This window comes from Oreochromis aureus, linkage group 5 (genome assembly GCF_013358895.1).
Source record: "Oreochromis aureus strain Israel breed Guangdong linkage group 5, ZZ_aureus, whole genome shotgun sequence".
In the NCBI taxonomy this organism is placed as follows: domain Eukaryota; kingdom Metazoa; phylum Chordata; class Actinopteri; order Cichliformes; family Cichlidae; genus Oreochromis; species Oreochromis aureus.
The window spans coordinates 18,091,046-18,107,130 of NC_052946.1; positions in this window are offsets into that span (position 1 = coordinate 18,091,046).

Below are 16,085 nucleotides of genomic sequence, written 5' to 3' on the forward strand. Positions count from 1 at the left end.
ATAAATATATAAATATATGTACAACTCTGTGTATATATGTTTATGGACAGGCATGCAGGCAGGTAAGGAAGGAAAGCAGCCTTGCAGGGAAGGAAAACTTGAATCTCTCATGGTTAGGGGTTGGGGAGGTGTGTTTGCACAACAAAAGCAGGAGAACAATGGAGCTGACGACCTGTGAAAATCTCAGCGGGTGCCAAGAGGTGTTAAGGTCGGGGGAATTTACGCAAATCTCATGCAGGCCAGTAAATCTAGTAGTAGGGACTTGCACCAGGGAAGAAAGGCTCAGTAATTCTAGTGTTAACATGAAATGCAACGAGGAAAACACTTATATTCATATTCATGACATAAACATGACATAATTGGCATTTGTGACAGGAAAGAGAGAGAAGTGGGTCGTTTAAGCACTCGTGATAATAATGAAAATGTCTTAGTTTTGTTATTTTCAGGAGCAAAGCAGACCTGGACCAATTCTCCAGATGCAGCAGTCGGAAGGAAATTATAGGTTAACATCAATGGATAAGTTAAGGCAAGCTTCTGGTTGAATTGTTCATAGCATGATGTGTCCATGAACCTGAGCATTTTTCTCCTGTTTTGGCTTCCCTTCATTGGCTTCCTGTTAAATCCAGAATTGAATTCAAAATCCTGCTCCTCACATACAAGGTCTTAAATAATCAGGCCCCATCTTATCTTAATGACCTTGTAGTACCATATCACCCTATTAGAGCACTTCGCTCTTGCACTGCAGGCCTACTTGTTGTTCCTAGAGTATTTAAAAGTAGAATGGGAGGCAGAGCCTTTAGTTTTCAGGCCCCTCTTCTGTGGAACCAACTTCCAGTTTGGATTCGGGAGACAGACACTATCTCTACTTTCAAGATTAGGCTTAAAACTTTCCTTTTTGCTAAAGCATATAGTTAGGGCTGGACCAGGTGACCCTGAGTCCTCCCTTAGTTATGCTGCAATAGACGAGGCTGCCGGGATTCCCATGATGCACTGAGTTTTTCCCTTCCAGTCACCTTTCTCACTCACTATGTGCTAATAGACCCTCTGCATCGAATCATATCTGTTATTAATCTCTGTCTCTCTTCCACAGCATGTCTTTCATCCTGTTTTCCTTCTTTCACCCCAACCGGTCGCAGCAGATGGCCGCCCCTCCTGAGCCTGGTTCTGCCGGAGGTTTCTTCCTGTTAAAGGGAGTTTTTCCTTCCCACTGTCGCCAAAGTGCTTGCTCAAAGGGGTCATATGATTGTTGGGTTTTCTCTGTATTTATTATTGTGCTATCTACTGTACAATATAAAGCGCCTTGAGGCGACTTTTGTTGTGATTTGGCGCTATATAAATAAAATTGAATTGAATTGAATTGAATTGAACCTGAAAAGCAAGCCCTAACACCTGGCTGAAGACCAGGAGGGCTGTTATTTAAGGTGGGAAATCAAAAGATTTGGGCTAGTAATTCGGGGAAGGAGAAAACTGACTGTTTAAAGTGGAAAATTGTGAATGAGTCGAGAAATCCTGGAAGCCATATATGCAAAAATAACACACACAAACGGAGAATGCATTAACCTTACAAAGACAAGCTCATGAAGATTAATGCATAGACATTGATTAAACCTGGCTAAGAACACAAGCATACGCAATGAAGATCAGCTTGCTACTTGTATGAGTGATAGAATGGTGTGAATCTTTAATAAAATAGACTTAAAGAAGAAGAAGATAAGATAGAAGATAATTCTTTATTGTCATTGCACAGTCATACATAGTACAGTAGTACAATGAAATTGTACTACTTGAGGTTGAAGTTGACTCAAAGGGGTTATATGACAGGGGAGTGAGTTATGGAAAAAACAAAAGAAAAGTGATTAAAGTAGTCTAAAAGAGTGACTTAGGAGTGCTCTCGTACTGAGTGATCAAAACCAGTGATTACCATAGAGAGAAAATGAAAATGATTAAGGAAGGTGTTAAGGTTTAAACAGGCATTTCTCTTGTCAAGTTAACTTGTTACGATATGAATCAGTATGCAAATTAGCTGGAGTGAGTGGTGACGAAGACACTTCCTGTGTGTCTGTGTGTCTGAGGCTTTCAGTTGAGGAAACAGAGCAGTGACTGGGGAGGATCATTTGGCGAAATATATAAGGGTAAAGTAACAGGATAATTGATTACGGTGGGCAGGTCTGTTCAGAGGTGCAGATTTGGACAGGAAATTTATAATTTAGTGATGATACGTTGTTGAAATCGGTTTATATCTTATGCTGAATGAAAACATGGCAGAGTGAGGAAGGGAGACATTGTGCAAACGGTATTTGATCTTTTGACGAGGTCCAGGGTGCAGTGAACGGGTGAACTTTGAGATTGTTTCAGATTTTTGAGGCTGTTGTTTCTATTTCAAGAGAGGGAGTTTGATTAAACATGGATATGTCTGAGAGGGGCCCAAAATTTTTGTAGTAGTGCACTCAGAAAAAAACCTGTCAGGTGATTTTGTTTTGTACTTTGATGAGCTAATAATCAGCTCTCTTTTTTCTCATTTTTGTTTTAAGCAGGCCTGAAAGAGAGTGGACTAACGGCGCTGACAAAATTACCGAGTACGAAATAAGGTGGGCTTTACAGATTATAATTGGCTGAGGAGGAGACCTGATTGGCGGTGAGTCTCTGTTTAAAAGGATTGTAGCGATTCAATCCAGTCAAACGTATGGAGAACTATTTTCCTAAAAAGGAAAACGAAAAAAAACAAACGAATGAGCTCGTTTTGGTGATGTGGAGCATTTCATTGTTTGCGTGGAAGGCCCCATATCAGCAAATATCTCGTGTGGATGCGTGTGAGTGAATGTGAGTGACTGGACTAAGGTGGGGATGAATAAATGTGGACAGACAATTTACCATGTGAGGAAAAGAAAGGGGATGCTTTGTTTTGCTTTTGCCATAAGCAGGACAAGTGGAAGACTTAAATCTGGGGATGTTGATTCTGGGGATGCTGATGTTTGCTTTGAGTAAATTTCTGTTTTACTGATTGGGGTTAGATTATGGTATTACATTATATTGTTGGGGGTATGCTAAATGCTAAAAGGGGAAATATTTTTTGATATAACTTATGTTACCATTAACTGAGGTAACACATGATTAATAACTGTTCTGTTTAAGTTTATTTGTGTTATGACACAGATTGGATCATACAGGGGGAGTGGTTATGAAATGTAAAGTACAGGTTTTGTTTCCAGGAAGTTCCAAGGATACAGGCTCTGGATGGAGCGAGGACTTCGAGAAGATTTGACATAATGATTAAATTGATTTTATTCCTTAAACACAGGGTTGCAGGGCCGGAGCAGAGAGGAGGATTGCTGAGCTGTTCTGAGAAATGATATGACTAACCTTTTTCCCTTTTAATTTGTTAAGCTTGGGTGAAGCATTTTGAGTTTTTTGCCACATGAGATGTGTCAAAAAAGAGAGGGATTTAAGGTTTAATTTGTTTAATTTGAAATGGGTTTAGGATGATTTTATTGGGGTTTTTTGTGATAATTTAGATATGGTAAAACTGGGGCAGAGATTGTTATTTTTAAAGAAAGGATTAAAATGAACTGAATTCGGTTTAGAAGATAAATTGCTGGTGTTCATAAGAAGTTGTACACCAAACTTAAAGGGAAACTGTGGGAATAATAATAATAATGGGGAAGATTAGTGAAAATTTTACGAGTAGAAAATGTGTGATTTCTTTTTGACTTTTAGAATAAGTTGTTATAATGTAGGCTTTAGAAACAGATATTAAACAGATTTATTTCTAGGGTAGAGGAGAGAGCTTTTTACGAGGATGTTAAAAGTGTCACTGACCCAAATGAATAGTATTGAAGATTACATACACAGGAATGATTTCATACACATTGCATTTTGTGCTTATTAAAGAAATGTTGCTCAAGTCAATAACTGAAGGTCAGAAGCTTTGTTTGGCGCGATGTCCAAGCAATTTATTGTGCAAGATGACAGAGCATTGAAGGCTGCACACGCTTACAGACATATGGAGTTCTTAACACACATGACAGTATTGATTTGAGGCTAAGGGCCTGAAATTCCTTTAGCTTTTAACTGAATTTGAGTTGGCCCAATAACAAGTGACAGAGAAGAGGAACTGAATAGGAGTTTGCGTGTAACTAAACTGTGTGACATGTAAAATATTGAGATAACACATGCAGCCCCACATGAGTCTTATTATATAAAATGCAGTTACAGAATAACAAATGCTTGTTGAAGTGACCAAGTTTTTTGTTTAAAACAGAAGCAAAAGGGGAGAAAGCTTATATATTTTTGCTTAAGTCTGATAAAGTATAAATTAGAATGTACCATTGCATTAAGAGCAGCAACAATGAAATAAAATGATATATTAAAACAGGTTATAACACAGGAAATGTGAGTTCTAAAATACAGTTAGAGTTCAGCTTTTAGCTATGATGAAATTTATTTAGGAGCTATTGATTATATGTTTACACTTAGTTGATTAAAATGGTTGTTTTTTCTTTGATCCTTGTGTAGAATAAGTGGTTATGATGATTTTTCTTGTGAAAGGTGATTTTAGGCCAGAGCTGTGACAGTACAGGATGTTGAATAGAGTGAACAACAGGAAACATATGACAGCAGTGCTGTAAGACTGTTAAAATGCTGTAGATTGAGATGAGTGATGTTTAAGATTATATAGGAACAAAAGTCAGAAAGTCAGAAGATAATTAGGTTTATGCTTTTGATTAAAGACTCCCAAACATAATAGGTTGAACCAAGTTTGAATAAAGAGAGCAATTGAGGAACAGAGTAAGTTGGCGAGCCGTAGGAGGAAAAGGTGTTTTGTTTCCTTTGCAGGAGGCCTGATGGACCACGAGAGAGGGACCGAGGAAGAACCTAACTTTACCCATGGAGTGTTCTTAGGGGGAGCTGGCATTTCTAGAGAGGGTCAGAGCAATGATATAAGTAAAGTGTGGTGACCCTCTTTGAGGGCCACCACAAGAGAGGGAGTGTGAAGAGGAGAAAGATATTTTTGTGGATATTTTTATGATCATTATTACTATTCCATTAATTATTAATATTGATATTGCATTTAGATGTTTAAACATATTAGCACCCAATTAAGCTTTTATTACAAGTCCAGTAAGAACCACTTTAAACTGTTGAGTTGAATCTATAATTTTAAAGGCTTTTGAATGTTTTTATATTCTTACACTGAAGTCTTCAGTGGGTGAGAAACTGAGCTGCAGGGACAGGAAATATACTCTGTGTAAAAGGAGACGGGAAACGGCAGGCTTTGCAAAAGTGAAACTGAAAGCAGAGTCTAAATGCAAGTTAAGAGCAGGGTGTTTTATTATGCATTAATATCTTTGATTAAGCTTTAAGTAGTTGTATTAGATTGAAACATTTGTTTTATATATTTTACATGTAAGTCAAGATTATTACACACATACACACACATAGTTTCAGTTGTGTACGTGCTGGCCTTCTGTCTGGTGGAAAGGTTACAAGGTTTAGCTGATGAAGTGAAGGGTGAAATAAAGGGCAGCAGAAGCTGACACCCACATACACACACATATTAGATAGACTCATTTATATAGGTAAGAGTTTAATCATGCGACTGCAAAGTTGTGCCTGCCTATGTGACAGTTTGTGCAGAACATGGGCCTGATGTTCCAGAAGATAAGCCTGGGCAGGATGGTGACAGGAAGCACCTGGGTTCGAGCCGAAGACGATGTTCTTTAAACTGTGTCAAGGGTTGACTGAACGGTTGTGGTTTTGGATTGACGTATGCTGTATTGAGTCTGCTTGGCAACAGAAACCCTATAAAGTCTTTGTTCTGACTATTGTAAGACAGTTCAACACTGAATCTGCACAGTGTTGGACTCCACATGTGTATTCATTAAAATGTCGTCTAATTGCATCCGGCAGGATCTGTGGTCATTTATTTTTGGTCTTCCTCCTCAATTTCTGAACCCTTAACAAAGGCCTGTGGTACATAGCTGATTACTAGAGATAGGTCGATTTAAGATCGAAGCATTAATTAATGGCAGGACTTCTTTGAGCAGTCTTGTAGGAATGGGGTCTAAAAGACACGTTGATGGTTTGAAGGAAGTAATTCCTGAAGTTAACTCAGAAAGGTCAACTGGAGAAAAAAGACTAAATAAATATCAATGGTACTGAAAGTAGCTGTAGATAATGTTACATCCGTGGGATGATTATGAGTAATTTTTTCTCTAATGGTTACAATTTTATTTGTGAAGAAGTTCATGAAGTCATTACTCATTAACGTTAAAGGAATGGTTGGCTGAATGAGCTCTGACTTTTTGTCAGCCTGGCTACAGTGCTGAAGAGAGACCTAGGGTTGTTTTCATTTTCTTCGATCAATGATGAATAGTAAGATGTTCTAGCTTTACAGAGGACTTAACAAAAGATGGCGGCGCGTGTAGACGCAGCGACCTCACGCTCTCCTGAAAATGCGGTGTTTTGTTCGTCAAGTAAGTGTCTTTCTGCAAGTGTTTTTCGTCAGTCCACGTCGGAATATGTGTACAGTCGTCAGGCTCTCTTACACATTCGGAGAAGCAAGATTTGCCAAGTTTTGAACACGAACGTTGAGATGCTAAGGGAGATAGGACTTCACGACAGCCTGCTAGCTGGCCTAGCAACTCACGGACTCGCCTGCTACCCTCCCGGGCAAGGAGGCGTCGAAGGCGGTGCGCTAGGACAAGGAAGCGGGCAAGCGGGAGGTGTCCGAGTCAGGCTCGAGGCTAAGCCAACTCGCCCAGCCATACCATCGATCCTCTTGGCCAACGTACGATCTCTGGACAATAAAATGGATAACATTTGACTTCTGAGATCAGCAAATCGCAGAGTAAGTGACTGTTGTGTGCTAGTTTTCACTGAGACATGGCTTAATGACAACATTCCGGACTCGGCCATACAACTGGAGCAGCTAGCATGCTACAGAGCCGACAGGGGCTCTCGAGACGGAGGCAAGACCCGAGGTGGCGGGGTCTGTGTTTACATCCGTGACGAATGGTGTCGTGATGCCACTGTAGTACACAAACACTGCTCATCATTGGCGGAGTTCATGATCGTGAAGTGTCGCCCTTTCTACTTGCCCAGGGAGATAAGTTCGATCCTGTTGGTCGCTACTTATATACCTCCATCTAGCAACAACAGCGATAGAAATGCGGCGCTGAACGAACTGTATCAGGCCATCAGTGAGCAACAAACAACACACCCAGACGGTTTCACCATCCTCGCAGGAGACTTTAATCATGCTGATCTTAAAACTGTTCTCCCAAAGTTTCATCAGCATGTACATTTTCCAACAAGGGGAGACAACACATTGGACCTGGTCTACACACAGGAAAAAGGAGCATACAAAGCCATCCCCCTCCCCCACATCGGCACCTCTGATCACCTCACTGTTATGCTAATGCCAGCATACAGACAGAGAGTGAAAGTCACCAAACCTGTTATGAAAGAGGTAAGAGTGTGGCCACAGGAGGCCACCTCTGCTCTTCAAGACTGCTTTGGGTCAACTGATTGGGATATATTCAAGGAAGCAGCCACCTACAATAACATCATAGACATTGAGGAGTACACAGACACGGTGAGCTCATACATCACCAAATGCATTGATGATGTTACACAAATGAAAAGTATCACAACTCGAGCCAACCGGAAGCCATGGCTAACAGGGGATGTCCACAGGCTGCTGAAGGCCAGAGACAAGGCCTTCAGAGCTGGGGATGAAATAGGCCTGAGAACAGCGAGAGCCAACCTGTCCCGTGGCATCAGGAAAGCGAAACAGGACTACACACACAAGATAACCTCCCACTTCAATGACAGCAAGGACGCACGAAGCCTATGGCAAGGCATCCAGGCTATTACAGACTACAAGCCTGCAGCGCGTAGCTGTGAGAGCGACACCACTCTGCTCAACAACCTGAACAGCTTCTTTGCACGATTTGAAGCACAGAACAACACACGCCCACAGAAAACACCACCACCTCCACACGACCAGCCTCTGTGCCTGTCTGCTGCCAGCGTGAAGAGGACACTCATCACCATCAACGCCCGGAAAGCAGCGGGTCCAGATAACATCCCTGGTAGTGTGCTGAAAGACTGCGCAGAGGAGCTGAAGGATGTCTTCACAGACATCTTTAACATCTCCCTGAGGCAAGCCACTGTCCCATCATGCTTCAAGACTGCCACCATCATACCTGTGCCAAAGAAACCATCCCCAGCCTGTTTCAACGACTACCGCCCGTGGCACTGACACCCATTATCATGAAGTGCTTTGAACGACTAGTCATGTTACACATCAAATCCACCCTGCCTCCCACCCTGGACCCATACCAGTTTGCATACAGAGCGAAACGATCCACAGAAGATGCAATCTGCTCTGCCCTCCACCCAGCCCTAACTCACCTGGACAAGAAAGACTCATATGTGAGAATGCTATTCATAGACTTCAGCTCAGCATTCAACACCATAATACCACAACAACTCATCTGTAAACTGGACAGACTGGGCCTCAGCACCTCCCTCTGCAACTGGCTGCTGGATTTCCTCAGCCAGAGGCCTCAAGCTGTGCGTGTGGGCAACAAGGTCTCAAACAGCATCACCCTGAGCACGGGGGCTCCACAAGGATGTGTGCTCAGTCCTCTGCTCTTCACCCTGCTGACACATGACTGCACACCAACCTACAGCTCCAACCACCTTGTGAAGTTTGCGGACGACACAACGCTGGTGGGGCTCATCACCAAGGGCGATGAGACCCACTACAGGAAAGAGGTTGAGCTCCTGACCACGTGGTGCAGAGACAACAACCTCCTGCTAAATGTTAGCAAGACCAAGGAGGTTATTTGATAGGTTTGTAGCATGAACCTATTCGCTGGAACGTTGAAGGCAATGTAATCACACAGCAAGCAAGACACGAGTAGGCAACATTCTTTATGTTTCACGTGCACGGGAGAGAACTGGACAGGCGCCGTTCCTTCGCTTGACCCCAGTTGCTCTCAGCCAGGTTCCCCATAGCACTCCTTTTATTGTGGTTACTTGAATATGCATAGGGTCATTAACATATAGCGGCTTACATAGGTACACATGTGAACAAGGAATACCCTGCCTGTGGTTTTGTAAGTGCGTGCGTGCGTGCGTGCGTGCGTGCGTGCGTGTGTGTGAGCTGCTGACCAAAAGGGTCATAAAGCAGGAACAACATCCTAGGTCATAAAGAGGGTAACCTCCCCACACCCAATCTATGGTTCACCCTAGATAACACAGTGAAGCCATACAAAGGGCGGGAAGTTTTACCACATCAAAAGAAGCAGATCTTCCAGATAGGATGTATCTGCAATAAAACACTATAGCCCCTCACCCAGAACCTCGAGAATCTGAGGAGGGGAGAACAAAAGAATTCCTTTCAACACACAGTTAAAGTACAAATGGTAAGAATAAAAATGACAAACATTTAACAATTCACTCTAACATTATTGTCAACTTCCAGAGAGACCACACCTGTCACCCCCCATTGACCATCGACGGCGCTGCGGTGGAGAGGGTGAGCAGCACCAAGTTCCTGGGGGTGCACATCAGTGAGGACCTCTCCTGGACCACCAACACAGCATCACTGGCCAAGAAAGCACAACAGCGCCTCTACTTCCTGCACAAACTCAAGCGGGCAAGTGCTCCACCACCCATCCTGACCACATTCTACAGAGGAACCATTGAAAGCATCCTTTCCAGCTGCATCACTGTGTGGGGCGGTAGCTGCACTGACTATAACAGAAAAGCTCTACAGCGCATTGTGAGAACAGCTGAGAGGATAGTTGGTGTACCACTCCCCTCCCTGCAAGACATCTACACCACCCGCCTCACCCGCAAAGCCATCACAATTGTCAACGATGCAACCCACCCCGCGCACTGCCTGTTCAGCCTCCTGCCCTCCGGAAAAAGATACAGAAGTCTCCGCTCCCGCACTACCAGGCTCACCAACAGCTTCATCCACCAGGCTGTGAGACTGCTGAACTCTCTCCCCTCCCGGCTCCCAGCCAGCAGAACCACCAGACTGGCAGGAGTATAGGAAGACAGACTGGGACTACGTCAAGTAGACTGTTACGTTCCCCTGGGGGGTCTAGGCGGTGAGGGGAAGTAACAAAAAGTGTCCGGGTCACAAAAAGGAGTCAAGAAGGCAAAAGGGTTAAATTAAATAGCTTTATTAAAGTTTGTATTACAACTAACTAAATGAGACGGACAAGCCGCTATCACCATTTAAAGAAACAAACAAAACTCAGGCATTGGTCAATAAAATAAAAGTAAGTCAAAAAGAAAGAGAGCAGCTCACTAGCTGCAAACACTGCAAACACGGCAAAGACACACTCAGCTCACTAGCTGCAAACAGACACGCAGCTCACTAGCTGCAACCCACAAAGCACAGCTCACTAGCTGCAACCCACAACAGCACAGCTCACAAGCTGTAACCACACTCATGGCACACTGGCCCAGAGCTCACCTTTCCCTGTGCTTAAATACTCTTAATTACTGACGAGCGTCAGCTGTGTCAAAGAAAAGAGGTGGCACCTCAGGCAGAAGAGGTGGTGGGACACGCCCACACAGGCACCTTCAGGAGGAGGCCCTGCTAGGGCCGTAACAAGACAAGTACACTACTTTCCAGGGCGCACTGTGGAACACTTTATTATATGTTATGTGTAGGTCCTGTCTTGTTATATCCTGTATGTACCTAAATGTTGTGCATCTGCACTTTATTGTTGTCTATGTCTACGCATGGGACAGTGTGAAACGTAATTTCAATTCCTTTGTATGGCAAGTACATCTGAAGAAATTGACAAATAAAACTGACTTTGACTTTGACTTTTTTTTATAAAGTAGCAAACTATTTTTCCAGGCTAACTCATGATCTTCTAAATTTGTGATATGCCATTTCCTCTCCAGCTTAAAAGTTATCTGCTTGAAGGTGCACATTTGATAGTTATACCAGGGCAGGGGTCAGCAACCTTTAACACCCAAAGAGCAATTTGGACCCAGTTTCCACGGAAAAGAAAACATTGGGAGCCACAAATACGTTTTGACATCTAAAATGAAGATAACACTGTTATTGCTTTTTACCTTTATGCTTTGTATAAACACCTAAAGTGTGTTGCTCATGAAATCCATGAAGTGGTACAGAGAAAATTAAATTTTATTTATGTAATGAACACATTTTGAACTCTTAAAAAATATAACAAAAAGGAAAGACACCTAGTTGAAGGTCCCTTTTAAATAATTAAAAAATTGAACTTAAATTATTCATATACCAAACAAAAACTGTAGTGAGCCGTCATCCTTATATCACCTTTGGGATTTCGCAGCCTGTAGCGGAGCCTTGACCAGAATTTTAAAAATAATTGGAAAAAAATCATTAAACTGCTAAAATAAAAAAAGAATGACAAATAAATATTTGCAAAATATCTGAATAAATATTTATTTTCAACCATGTGTGAAAAGTGGTCAATAAAGAAAAAAGCGTGTACATGCAAACATCGTCGGGTCTGCCGTGGTATGTTTACAATGGGTCCCGAACCTCTGCGCACGGCGTCTGCAAATCGGAGCTGTACGAAGTCACTTTTATCTTTATGCAGGTAAGCTGTCATCTTTGAGGTGTGAGCGGTGATTGTTGTTACCATAGTTCATGGTGGAGAATAGCTGCTCACATACGTATGTGGACCCGAAGATCCATAATTGGCCTACCTGGGGTTGAAAGTCTCCATAAATGCACGGCATTTCGGCGGGTATGGTTTATGCGAGTGTGACGCTTATTTTGAGCGATGAAAAATGATAACATATAATTTTATTTTTATATTTCAAGATCACAATAATCTTCCAATTTAGAGCTACAAGTTTAAAAAGAACTAACACAAATAAGAAAAGATCCTTCAAGCCCACAACAGGCGTTTGTGTCAAAAACTGAAAGGGAATGCGTCTATTTTCTTAAACTTGGTCATGTTGTTGTTGAATGTCCTGCTTTGAAGCGCAAGAATCAGTCATCAAAAGGAGTAGGTTTAATTAATCCATTCATGCTGAGAAAGGGAAAGTGGGTCGAAGTGAGGGGGTTCCTCACTTCATTGGATAAAGCTTTTCTTCTCAAGTGATAAGAATGCTTCCTATTTTCTGGAGGATGGTGTCTTGATGTGCAAGTGGACTGCACACCAAGATTACAATCAGATGTAGAAGGAAAATGTTCTGACAACTGTGGACTGGAGCACTACTTAGCAAATTTTTGTGCTTCTTGGGTATCGTCACTATGTAGTATCCCTTGCGCATGAGCACCCCCTGTGTTGTCATGTGGGAGTCACAAAAACCTACCATAAGATACTCAACCATTCCTTTTGGCCAGGGTTGATGGTGATGTTGTCGAGTTTTGCCGTACTTGTAAAGCATGTCAGATTGCAGGGAAACCAAACCCGGTTTTTCATATAGCCCCTCCTTACCCTATACCAGTACGTGGTGAGCCTTTTGAGCATGTCATTGTGGACTGTGTTGGTCTATTGCCCAAAATAAAGAATGGTAATCAGTTTTTGCTGACTGCAATTTGCACTTCACTGCTTTTCGATAAGCAGTTACACTCAGAACAATAACTGAACCTCTGATGATTAAAGTGTTGACAAAGTTTTTCACCACTTTTGTTTTACCAAAAGTAGTTCAGACTGAGCAAGGAACCAACTTTCTGTCTAAACTTTTCATGCGGATTCTTGGGATTAAACACGTTGTGTCAAGTGCATACCATCCTGAGTTTCAAGGAGCATTAGATCACTGGCACCAGACATTCAAGGCAGTGTTGCAGAAATACTGTTTGGATACTGGAAAAGAGTGGAATGAGGGAGTACCACTGATGCTGTTTGCTATATGTGAAGCTAAGCAAGAATCACTTGGGTTCAGCCCAAATGAACTAGTGTTTGGTCATTCTGTTCAGGGACCTTTGAAGTTGCTTAAAGAACAGTTCAAGTCAACAAACTATTTAGTGAAAACAAATGTTCTGGATTATATTTCACAGTTCAGAGTGTGCCTCCATAAGGCTCGGTCGGCGGCAGCAGAAGCCCTCTTCTCTGCTCAGGAGAAAATGAAGAGTTGGTATGATAGGAAAGCCGTTCCTCAATTTTTCAATCTAGGTAACAAGGTTTTGATCTCAAGCTGCATTGTCTGCTCTTTTCAGTGGACTATACCTGGGGCATAAGAGGGTAAATGACACTGACTATGTGAACACCAGACAGGAAGCGTAAAACACGCTTGTGCCATCTCAATGTGCTCAAATCTTTTCATTCTAGAACTGATTCGCTCTATGGTCCTGCAGATAAATCTGCTGCATCTAAATCAGAACCATTTGCATCTCCAGAATCTCTTTTATTAAACTCTTCTTCGGGACTGAAGTTGGGTTTAGATGAAGATGGGCTTAAACTCTGTGATGCCAGCTACCAGAGTGCCAGAATGCTTAATTTTGAGGTACTGTCAAAGTTGTCTAGATATATTTCTCACTTGACATATGAATAAAGATTAGACATTGAAATGCTTATCAACACTCATCCAAAACTCCTTGGTGACATACCTTCATGTACTATAGTGGTAGAGCACAATATTAATGTTGGAAATGCAGTGCCTGTTACGTTCTTAGTCTAGGCGAGTATTGAACGCAACAAGAAATTGGCCCACTCACACACCACCCAAGCAAGAACACAAACAACAATATCTTTTTAAAGTGCTAAGCAGCCATTTATTTTCTTCAGCAGTGAGCAGTGCCAAAAATAACAAACAAAACTCCCTAATGGTCCCTATGCTTTCCTACACAAATGATTGATTGATTGATTGATTGATTGATTGATTGATTGATATACCTTTATTAATCCCACAAGGGGAAATTTCATGTTAAGGCTGCCGACCTATTGCACGCAATGGCGGCGCCATCTTACCCATCCGACCATACATACATTACACAAACATCACATGGGGAAGACAGGTCAGAGGGGTATAACATGGAAAAGCACAACATGAGGAAAGATAAGGAGAAAAAAAATAACTCCCCCCAGACTGAGCTCCAACAGGGAGATCAGTTTGAGAACAGAAAAAAAAACACCTCTGCACATAGCACATGAAAAAAACTCTTAATACACCAAAGAACACATGACAAGCAACAGGGGTGGGTAAAGGGTAAGAGACATCCAATGTAGACAGTACATCCGGGCCTGCAGCCTCTGCGCTGGTCTCCATGATCCACCGTCAGCATCGGAAGGGAATAAGCGTCGAAGGCGTTTGGAGGGGGAGGGGGGATGAGTGTATATCTGCATGTGTATATGTCTGTCTGTGTGTGTGTGTGTGTGTGTGTGTATGTCCAGAGTTCAGCTGAGACAGTGTCCTTCGCCCTGCCAGGCTAAGTAAACAGTCTTCCAGCCAACCCAGGTGGCCTGGCATGGAATGGGAAGGAACAGACTCAACACAGTCGTTATCAGGGAGTTTTTGTTCAGCTCCAGCCTTGAGCCCACAGCTGGCGCCAAAGGGGTAGCCGCATTATGATGGTGATTTTTCTTTTACAAACAACTCATGAGAATTTCGAGCTGTTTTTAACACTCTGACACTGGTCTCTCAATCTCCCGTTGGATAGCTGCCAGTTTCTCCATGATGTTATTTACCTTCAATTCCGTGGTCTTGTCACTCTTTTGCTCACAGAGCAGATTCTGAGACCTCACGACCACAGCCAACTGATCCGTGATGTATTCCAGCTTCCGCCCATAGGTGTTGTTCTGAGCGGATTCTTCCCTGATGTATCCCAACCATGAAAAACCAACCAAAAGACAATTCACTTACCTAACTTCCTAAATGAAAAAAAGGAGAAACCTTAATCAACAAAAATGGCTTCTCACGCCTACTAGGCTGCTGGAGTGAAGAATATATACAAGGTGAACAAAATGCACGATTGCTACTTGACAAATCTATTTACAGCTATTTACAAAATTGAGGTACTAACGCCAGACACACACGGTTATACTTGCAAATTCTTCTCTCTAGCTCTTGACGAAGGCGGTCGCACTTTTTTTTTCCCTCCTCCTCTCCTCTCCCTTAGCTTCCCTGCTATAGCCTCTTGTGTCCTTGTCTAGTCTTGTGTTTTTTGTATTACTTTTCCCTGGAACACTCTCTCACAGTCTGTTCTCTAAAACCTAAAAGAGGAATTATGGATTTGATCAACTGGTCCCTGAATGCAATTGACACCCCTTCTCAACTAGAAGTTTGGGCTTGGGTGAGCCTGAGTGCTGAAGATATCTACCTATTCGGAACCATGATAACAGGGTTCTTGCTGATCGGAGCTGGCTTGGCCCTGGCTTATCGAAGAATTAAGGAAGCGGAACCGGCTGTTCAAACCCCCACAAGGCTGCCCGCTGGGATTGAAACGATGGGACGAGGCATGAGTTTTCAAAATGGGCTCATTGAGTGCAGCACGGATAAGATCTTGGAGAACTGCACGGCTGACGTGAATACTCAGAACAAGACCTCTGAGTGCAAACTGGATTACATCTGGAGGGGCTCGCTCGGAATAACACCTCTGAGCGCAAATTGGATCACATCTTGGGAAGCGCACTGCAGTCGTGAGTTCTCAGAACCTGCTCTTAGAGCACAAGAATGACAACATCACGGAGCGTAAGTTTGATAACATCATAGAAAGCTCATGGCTCTCCAACGGGAGATTGAGAGACCAGTGTTGGACTGTTAGAACAGCTTTGAAATTCATATGAGTTGTTCACACTAAAGTAAAAACCACCATTACTTCATGCGGAGACCCCTTCGGTGCCAGCTGCGGTCTCAAGGCTGGAGCTGAACAACAACACCCTGATAACGACTTTGTTGAGACTGTTCTTCCCATTCTATGCAAGGCCAACTGGGTTGGCTGGAAGACTGTTTACTTAGCCTGGCAGGGCGAAGGACACTGTCTCAGCTGAACTCTGGACACATACACACACATGCACATAGACATATACACATGCAGATATACACTCATCCCCCCTCCAAATGCCTTCGACGCTTATTCCCTTCCGATGCTGACGGTGGATCATGGAGAC